Source organism: Drosophila persimilis, unplaced genomic scaffold (assembly GCF_003286085.1).
Source record: "Drosophila persimilis strain 14011-0111.01,24,50 unplaced genomic scaffold, DperRS2 tig00001032-arrow-arrow-pilon, whole genome shotgun sequence".
NCBI lineage: Eukaryota > Metazoa > Arthropoda > Insecta > Diptera > Drosophilidae > Drosophila > Drosophila persimilis.
Genome location: NW_020825401.1, coordinates 20718 through 30931, shown reverse-complemented (window position 1 = coordinate 30931; position 10214 = coordinate 20718). Strand labels below are relative to the sequence as shown.

The following is a 10214-nucleotide window of genomic DNA, read 5'->3' as shown; positions in this document are numbered from 1 at the left end:
TATAAGCTCTGAAAAAACAAACACACTGCACCGGTGCAAGTGCGCACATTGCAGACTGAGCTGAGCTGAAAAAGCTCGCTGAAATCAGCTCAGCTTAGTTTGATCGATCAAGCATGTTTGTTTTTTCAGCAAGCTGATTACTGATTTTGTTCAAGTTTATTATTTACCATTTTCATATGTCAATAATAAATATAATATACTATGTCCCCAAGTACAGTAAACGCTCGAAAGACATCACAATGTTTATTATTATACAATATAATGTATAATTGAGAAATTTAATAATAATTCGTAAAATAAAAGTAATAAGAATACAATACATAACGGAAATGTGGTTGAAATACACGGAATAAAAAAAAAAAAAGAAGAAAACTTCCGTCTGGCTGCTGTACGTGCTGTGAAGTAATAATTCATTAACAATATAATAATAATAATTATAATGATAACTTTTGATGCCGCTTGAGGAGAAAAAGGGAGGCAATGGCTGTCAGCTTTCAGCAATCAGATCAGCCGACAATATACGCACCTGCAAGCTGATTCTGCCTGGAAAAAGCTCTCAGATCAAGTGAGCTTTCAGTTCCAATTTCAGCGCCGATTTCAGCTCCGCTTTCAGCTACAGTGTGCGCGAGCCCTAAATCACCATTAAAACAGATAAATATATATCGCTCCGAGATAAAGTGACCGATTGCAATCTGATCCAATCGTCTAAATCGTCTTTTGAACAGGTGAAGAGATTCATGCCACCGGATATGGTATAATTTAGGTATAATTAGTTAGTTATCACCTAGGAGCAACACTGAGCTGATTACGATGGGCAGTGATGGTAAGTGGACCATTTTCCATTGAGCCGACAACCTGTCCTAATAATGTCATACCGGCCGAAATTCCAAATGCTGGAGATATCACCATTAACTTGTTACATAATATATTATAACTCAGTGGGAAAAATCCCTCCCTCATGTTGTCTTCAACCTCAAAGCGGGAAAAGCCTCCTCTACCCCAAAAGACTTCAGACCAATCAGTCTGTCGTCCTTTCTTTTCAAAATCTTTGAGAGACCGACTAGACGGGCTACAACTACAAGAAACGGAAACGGAACTTCATGAAGTTGTCATTTGTAGCTTCATGATAGCGTTTCGTGATATTGAGGGAGCTTTGAAAATCATATTTTCTGAAGCCATCTTATATTATAGTGAAGCCGTCTTATAGTAATGCTGACTTCTGGCAGATAGTGCATTCTACTCATATTTTCTTTTCTTTATCTAAGCTCGCTCTTGTTATCTGTTGCTTTTCAACAGCGTCGCTAAGCCGGCTGCAGCTGCGCATGCACTGTTAATTACGTCCTGATATAGTTGGAGTACACATCGTTTGTAGCGTGTCATAGGCGCGGCTATTGATGCATATCAAAAATACCTATATGAATTTAATTATTTATAGGTTCGGAAACAGTTCCTTTTGACTGTTATATATACATATATGCACGAATCTAAAATTCCACTTAACTCTCTGAGTACCGGGTAAATAAATAAGCTCATGCTTGTCAGACACGTGGTACATACCAAATTTGACTTTATAGGTATGATGGACACATACATATGTATATAAACAGATAAGTAAAACGTAAATACACTTTTATAACATTTTAGGTTAGCTTGATTGTGTTTTCAGAGTAAAGAGAAACAAAAATAAACCTTAAAAGATGTTTTGTATTTACTTATGGCCATCAATTGCTCCTCCAATTCCGCGCAACGTTTCTGCTCCGTTAATAATTCTCGTTTCATAAACTCCAAATCACTGATCAGTTTAACCAGTACTTCGTTGTCTTCACATTTTACAGCGCCTTTATCGCACATATTATTAACTACAACCAAAGGTAGACTGTCATTAGTAGGAGAAAGATCGTCGACGCCAGTTGAGTTTGCTATATTCCGATGTTCAAATAAATGATGATCTGCTGCTCTACAATTAAAATCTAAAAACTACCAAAAAATATTTGTCATTATTTATTTTTAAATCATATATAAAAAAAAGCTAACATTAATATGATTTAAAGATCGCTTTGGCATGCCAAAGCGTAGATACCCTTGCAGTTCCAATGAGTTGTCTTAAAATAAAAATATTCAACACGGTCAGCATTTTGAATGTGGTTGAACTCAGTTTTCCAGACATAGGAAAGGTCTTTCAGCGTTCTGAAGGTAGTACCCTTTTGGTTTTAAAAAGCAGGTTTTAGATTTTTTACCTGAAATTTAAGTAGAAATATAAGTACACTCCTGCTTAGAAGATTTTGCGGAAACACTAAATGGTCAAATAACATCCGTCTATTGAGTGCTTTTATAGCTATTTGTTATAAAGGACGTAATCTCAACCACATTTTAAGTAGTTGATCTTTGCCTAATAAATACATGTTGAAGTGGATATACATAAGTGCAGCGAGGAATTAAAGTACATACTAGCATGTTATGTTGAGCTATGTTCTTGTTCTTTTCATTAGTCGGTCTGGTCATTATTGTTGACCAAGGATTCGAACTGTGCAAAATTTAATCTCGAAGTTCCTTCAACGGTCGTTACTTACTTAAATTTAGTAAAATGGGTGGCAAAAAAAAAAAGAAACCTCAGAAACTCAGAGGATAATTAATCTGAAATTTCTCAACCAAAACAAATAAGCTAAGATTGGCGAAATTACAAAACAAGAGGTACCAAATACGACGAAAATAGGTTGGTTTAAAGCTTGAATCATCCCTGAATCCAGTGGTCTTTTGTGATGAAGTTCATCGAAAACTATTTTTCATAGCACTCTCTGCTGTTCAAATTTAGCAAGACTTGGGCAAGAATGTTCGTTAGCTTAACTGCAAATCTCGTGCTACTATTTTACATATCAGAGAGCTGTTCAATAAATGAGTAACTTTATGAATGAAACACAGGTTTTTGGATAAAATCTCATTTTATTTTCCAACCCGTCTTGTTTTAGCTTTATCCACTTTGTCTAACGTTTCTCCAATTTGTGTATCCCTTCCAAAAAAAAAGGATTTGTTGAGGTCCTCAAAATAGTCACTTGTTTCTGAGATGACTTCATCGTTGGAATCAAATCTCTTTAGGCCGAGCTATTTCTTAAGATTTGGAAATAAAACACTTTCTTCATGATAATGACTTCAACCTCAATATTCCTATAGTTATTTTCTTTCTTTGTTCTGTGCATAGCTCGATCTGAATGGATAGAAGTAAATCAAGATGATTGAACTATTACAAACCAGTGTACACTGCAGTGATGTTGTTTAATTACTTTCTTATCTAAGATTCTAGCTAGCTAACAATTAACAAAGACATAATTAAGATACAATATATAAATTTTAGTTAAGCCAGGCCACGCTCTTTTAGTAAATATGCATTTTAATAAATATTTTAATATTTACTGAAACCCTTTTTTAATATTTTCGAATAGGGCAATCATTTCAGGTGAATACACAGATTTTAGATTTGGAATGTCTCTTACATGTGTTAATACTGAAATTTTGGGATCCGAGGAAGCTAATAGCACTCTCTCTCGCTTTTGGCGTCGTTAAACATTATTAAACCCGAGCACAAGTACTTTTCGTTTTCGAACTAAACTAAACTACAAAATTAGCTACAAATTAGCTACAAAATTATCACATCGACCGCGCAAATACCCTGCATGCAGTTCTACCGTCATCGTTCTACATATTTTTGGTCATTGACCAAGCATACGAATACCAATATACGCAGGTGCAGCGGTATTTTTAGTCTGCGCTCGTTACCGTTGGCTCGTTTGGCACTCTTGATTATACCGATCATCAAGTGAAGCGCTACCCTGTATTGGTCATTGACCAAGGACACGCATACCAATATACACAGGTGCAGCGGTGTATTTTTCGCTTTCGCTAGTCACTGTTGCTTATCGTCATTGTTGTTTCATGGTCCTTTCGTTTGGCGCTCTTGAGCCAAACCGATGATCGTGTGACGCGCTACCCTGCACTTGTAGTTTATATATGTTTGATTTCAGTAGGATCCAACTAGTAATTGTGACAAATCGTGTCTCACCAATACTAGATTCGGTATTTAGTCGTCGATTCGGGTGAATCATTGCAAACGTATACAAATACACAACATACACATACGTTCATAGGTGTAGAAGTGAATTATTTTGTTTTCGCTTGTCCCCGTTGGCCGTTCCAAGTAACCGAGAATAACTATGAAAAAGCCGGACTAGCTTAAAAAGCTGATCTTCATAAATCCTATCGCTGTTCTGTTTAGTCTCCCAAAATGAGCCAGCAATCAACATCGTCCTTAAGGAACCTCACCATCCCCAACTCATCGATATATGGTGCATTATTGTTGAAAGAACAGAGTCGATTTAGTGACCAAACAGAAATGGGAAGAACAGATCGATTATAAGAAGCTGCCACTTTGGACTGACAGCGAACTGCCAACTGCATCTTTCGGAAGAGTTCCCAAGAGTCCACAAAACCAAAGAAGGAGCAAAAAGCTATGCCAAGCAAGCCTCATAATCTGAGCTCATTCACGTGCTCTACTGCGAATACCAAAAACCAACAATGTATATACTCCAATGCGATAGGCCAATTGTCGAAAAATAGCAATTCATTTTATAGACTGGCAGCAATGCAAAGGTTTGAATTCACAAAATCTGCAGCGCTATGCATTAATTGTCCGCAACAAGGCCACACTGCAGTACGACGCAAAGCTAAGAAATTTCGAGTCAGCGGCAGCTCATATTATACCTTACACAGTGCCAAATAGCAATAAATAATAATTCTTCTTCTCCACCCAATCAGAATAACCCTTGCACTGCGCATGCTCTATATCCGAACAAATAATGGCGAGTATGTTTTGGCCCGAACTCTGCTTAACTCTGAGTCACAAACAAACGCTAATCTGATTGTCAACATAAACAAGGTCCGGACTGTCCAACGCTGTAGAAAACGATACTGGGCTGGATTGTGGCGGACATTATGACCCAAGAAGCGAGGAACTGTTTGAGTTGTCGAAAATATTCTGTGGTGTCTATCGACAACACACTACTAAAGTTTGATCACTGGAAGAATTACCGTCCTCTAAAAAGTCTCCTGAGCACAAGTTATATGACAATTATTAAATAGTAGAAAGACTACTCAGGTCTGTAGTAGAACTGCCGCTCAGATCTGATCACAGTATTCAAGCAACTCATTTAAAGTTTCAGACGCCGGTTTTTGTCGCTGGAAAAATTATTGTCTCATGACCCTAAGTTGTACAAAACATACTTGGAATTCATGCAAAAGTACCTCTCCTTAGGTGACATGCCTCCAACAGACAACACAATCCCTAAAATTCCACATTATTTTATTCCACATCAGTGTGTTTTAAGGCTCCAGAGTACGTCCAGTCCACAAAGCTCCGTGTCATTTTCGATGCGTCTTGTAAGACGACCTCTCAGGTGGCTTTGAATGACATACTGATGGTCGGTCTCACGATACAGGATTAGCTGTATTCGACATTACTACCTTCAGACTACACAGTTACAGTTACACAGACTACACAATTTCATCTCATAGTGTAGAGAAAAGACCCCTCTGAGTACCAGCTCAATACATATAGAAATGGACCAGCCCCATTTTTGGCTATTCGGTGTATTGAAAAGGTTGAGTAAGTCTGCAAAGCTCTCATTCTCTATTATTATCTCATTATTGAGACAAGGCCCCAAGCAAGCGGCAACGCTCGGCGCAGGACACCACCACGCAAGTCCAACAGGCCAAGAGGACGAAAACACTGAGCAACCCCTCGTTTGCCGAGGTGGCGAGAGGAAAAACCCTAATTGGAGTCTCAGACAGGGGCTCTAAAGACGGGCAGATTCCTCGGGACAAATGGCACCTCGTAGACAACGAGCTCCAATCCCGCTTCCGCCAGGAGTTGGAGGAAAATGGAGGCCCAGGTGTGAGGACGCCGGGTGGCACCAAGGCCGAGTGAAAGCCATCGCCTGCCAAAATGCTCGTTTGGCGGCCTTCTACGCGAAGGCGGTAGCATCGCTCAAGGAGGTCTACCAAGGAGCCAAACTGGAGGCCGTGATATGGGAGGACATACCCACATCCCCAGCAAGCCGAGGGCCAGAGCGTGGGTCTCGGCGAAGCCTGCAGAGCCGGATAAGGTTCTCCGGATTCTGTAGGTCTGCAACCTTCACCTTCCCACAGCCGATTGAAAGGTAGCCAAGGTAGAGGAGAGCAACGGACAGAGGCGCCAAATCATCCTCGGCCTGAACGAGGAGTCGGTTAGACTTATCCACGACACGGAGGGCACTGGACTACGGCTACAAGAAGGTAATCATAGTACCGTACAAGTCCGGCTCTAAGGGCATGCAACCGACGGTCGAGCCAGACCTGGAGCCCCCGGAGATTTCTAGCATGGAGATCAAGCTTGTGTCGGTGTCGGACGAGGCATCAGTAGTGTTGGATGACATCTTAGATGGGTATTTGGGTACGCGAGCGATCTTACTACGAATCTAAAGCACATCGGGGTCGGGGAGGAGCTGGACTCTTCGGAGAGCGACCACGACAAGACAATGGTGGAGGTGAACATCAGGAATGTCACTGATACTCCTGCAGATAAACCTCCACCATTGTAAGGCAGCATGCGCTGCTCTCTTGCTCCACCTGGTCAAGGGTGGAGCCGACATAGTCCTCATTCAGGAGCCCTGGATCCTCGGAAACAGGTTCTCTGGTCTGAGGACTTCTGACTTCAAGCTATATGTAGCTGAAACCGCAGGTAAAATTCGTACCTGCATTCTTGCAATAAGAGAGTTGCACTTATTTTTGCTCCCAAATTTCAGCAATAAAGACCACACCGCAGTGAGCCTCGAAGGTCAGGAGCACTCACTGAGGATCTGCTCCGCATACATGGGGCATGAACAACCAGACCCCCCTCCACACGCGCCTCTCCGGGCTCTAATCGCAGACTGCTCGGCCAAGGACATCGGCCTAATTGTGGGGTGTGATGCCAATGCACATCACTGTCAGTGGGGAAGCACTGACACAAACGAAAGGGGTGAGTACCTTTTCAGTTACTTACTGACCACTCAGATGGTCTTATTAAACCGGGGTAGTGATCCCACCTTTATCATTAAAAACCGCAAGGAGGTCCTGGACCTCACGCTTGCCTCTCATGAGATACAGCGTAACATTGTATCCTGGGAGGTCCTGGAAGAGCACTCCTTCTCGGACCACAGGTAGGTGGAAACTGTCTTCTCCTTCTCAGTACCGAAGCCAGTCCGATTCCGGAACATCAGGCGGACAAACTGGACTCGGTACTCTGATTACCTCTGTCGTGTTCTCCCTGAGCCCCCATCTGAGGAGGAGTTCTCCACGGAGGCCACGACTCGTCTTCTTAAGATCTTTACCGACGCCTGCAATAAGGCGCTCGACAAAGCATGCCCCTCTGGCAAGAACAGAGGCCGGAAGAAACCTGAATGGTGGAATCCGAAACTGGGTGAACTCCGGAAAGCCTCCCGGAGACTCTTCAATAAAGCTAAGGCTGAAAACGTTGAGCAAAACTGGGCCGAATACAAGGCCAGTCTGTCAACCTACAACAAAGAACTTAGAAAAGCCAAACACGCCTCCTGGCGTAAGTTCTGCAGCGAAATCGAGAGTAACTCAGAAGCCTCACGCTTGCGCAGAGTTCTCTCGAAGACAACACCCACCCTGGGCTACTTGAAGAACACCGACCAGTCGTGGACTACGTCCAGCGAGGAGTCGCTAAATCTTCTCCTAAATACCCACTTCCCTGGCTGCGATGAAAACAGACCCAACTACCTCGCGCCTCCTTCTGTCGCCTCAAATGCCATCCTGAGACTGCTAAGCCAGGAGAACATTTCCTGGGCGATCAGAAGTTTTAAACCCTACAAGTCCGCGGGGCCAGACGGCATTTTCCCTGCCCAACTGATTCACGCGGGACACAAAGGCATTAACTGGCTCAAAATAATTTACGAGGGAATTTTCTCCCACGGGTGCATTCCTGACACCTGGCTTCAGACCAAAGTCGTATTCATACCCAAGGCAGGCAAGCCCTCGCACACTGCCCCAAAAGATTTCAGACCCATAAGTCTATCGTCTTTTCTTCTAAAGGCGATGGAGCGGCTCCTGGGGCTGCATCTAACGGCGTGCATTCCGTCCAGTCTGATCTCAGACTCCCAGCATGCCTATCGGAAGGGAAGATCCACCGAAACGGCCCTACACTCGATCACATCGATCATCGAAGCGTCCCTTAACTTTAAGGAGTACACCCTAGTAGCCTTCCTCGACATAGAAGGCGCCTTTAACAACATCCTTCCGACCGCCATCACGGGCGCACTGACGGATCTGGGCGTTGACTCCAGGACGGTGAGCCTGATCGATCAGATGCTACAATGCAGGACGGTTGAGGCATCACTGGGGACGTCAACGTGTACCAGATTTGTCAGCAGAGGCACACCGCAGGGCGGAGTCCTCTCGTCCCTCCTATGGAACGTGGCAGTGAACACACTGCTGCGGGAGATAGAGGGGGGCGGCTGCCGTGTGGTGGCGTACGCGGACGATGTTGCCATAGCATTCTCCGGAAAATTTCCGCAGACGTTGTGTGAGTCCATGACAAGTACTCTCACGAAAATGTCGAAATGGGCAGACAAATGCGGGTTAGGCGTCAACCCGTCTAAAACGGAACTGGTGCTTTTCACTAGGAAGTACAAAGTTCCGGCACTGATTCCCCCAAGACTATGTGGGGAAACGCTAGTCTTCAGCAACAACGCCAAGTATCTTGGCCTAATCCTCGATAGAAAGCTCGATTGGAAATTGAGCATAGAGGATAGAGTAAAGAAGGCCACAGTGGCCCTCTATACTTGCAGGAAAGCCATCGGACTAAAATGGGGAATGACCCCCTATATAGTTCGGTGGCTCTACACCGCCATCATACGACCAATCATGCTCTATGGAGTGGTGGTATGGTGGCCAGCCTTGGACAGAAGGACAGGCCTCAATAAACTCAGCAGAGTTCAACGCATGGCAGAGCTATGCATAACTGGCGGGCTACGCACTACTCCAGGGGAAGCCCTGGATACTGTGCTGGACCTCCTCCCTGTGGATCTCATGGGAAAGAAGGTGGCAACACTTTCCGCCCTCAGAATGAGAGAAGCCAAACTGTGCCCTACTGATCACCTCTCGACGCCTTTCCAGGTATCAATCCCATTTACGGAGGACTGGGAGATGGGCGAACCAGGGCCCGCAAATGCGGTTCACTTCTACACTGATGGCTCAAAGTTAGACGGCCGCGTGGGAGGCGGAGTCTACTGCAGCGAGCTGAACATCAGTCATTGCTTCAGGCTCCCGGACCACTGCAATGTGTTCCAAGCGGAGGTTGTGGCCATCAAGGAGGCCATTTAATTTACTCCAAACTACTTCTAGACACGCACTTAGTGTGAATCTTCTCGGACAGCCAAGCAGCTATTAAAGCCTTAGGCTCAATATCGTCGAATTCAGCGACTGAGAATGACTGCCGCAGCTCAGCCGAGCTGTATAGACTCAGCAGAGCACCGTGCTCTGCAGTTAGTCGAGCCCTTAAGGGACACTGGCAGATCGGCACTCATGCCTCTAGACTGTCAATCCCTCATAACGACTTCTGCAGGAATTGTCGCGAAGAAGAAGGGGAGGAATCGGTGCCCCACTTCTTCTACACTGCCCGGCCCTTGGATATCGTCGTCTTCGTATTCTCAGGGCCGCTTTCCTCACGGACATTACGGACCTGTCCGAAATCAAACCAGGGACCTTGTCCAAATTCATCTAAGCCTCCGGATGGGACTGCCCTTAATTTGCAACAGCTTGTTCTCCACGTTTTTTAGGCATTGAGAAGGGGCACATGCACAACGGACCTTTTTACAGGTCCAAATAAGCTTGGGGGGTTTCATCACTCCCCATGACTACCGCCTGAACGTAACCTAACCTAGACCCGATCCCACCCTTCATCGTGGTAAGTATTCGTTGCGAACCGGATGGCGGAGATTCAAGAGTAGTCGAGGGACGCTTCGTAGCGGTGTATGCCAACAGAACCCAGCAGAAATAGTTCCATGATTGTGACTTATAGGAAATCGTGCCGTCGATCTGGTTTAGTGGCCCAGCGTTTTTGAAGGATGAAGAAGAGATCTGACCAATAAACCCCCACTTCGAGCTTTCTGGAGAAAAGCTGACGA

The 10214-nt window shown here is 44.3% G+C and overlaps 1 long non-coding RNA gene across 1 annotated transcript; it reads right to left on the bottom strand.

Annotated features, from left to right (window-relative positions):
- Nucleotides 1–376: 376 nt before the first annotated feature.
- LOC113566821 lies at nt 377–1973 on the bottom strand. The gene is made up of 3 exons (XR_003409244.1): nt 1713–1973; nt 527–631; nt 377–395 (listed from the first exon to the last, which is right to left on the bottom strand). It is a non-coding gene; the product is annotated as an uncharacterized LOC113566821 (long non-coding RNA).
- Between the last annotated feature and the right edge of the window lie 8241 nt (nt 1974–10214).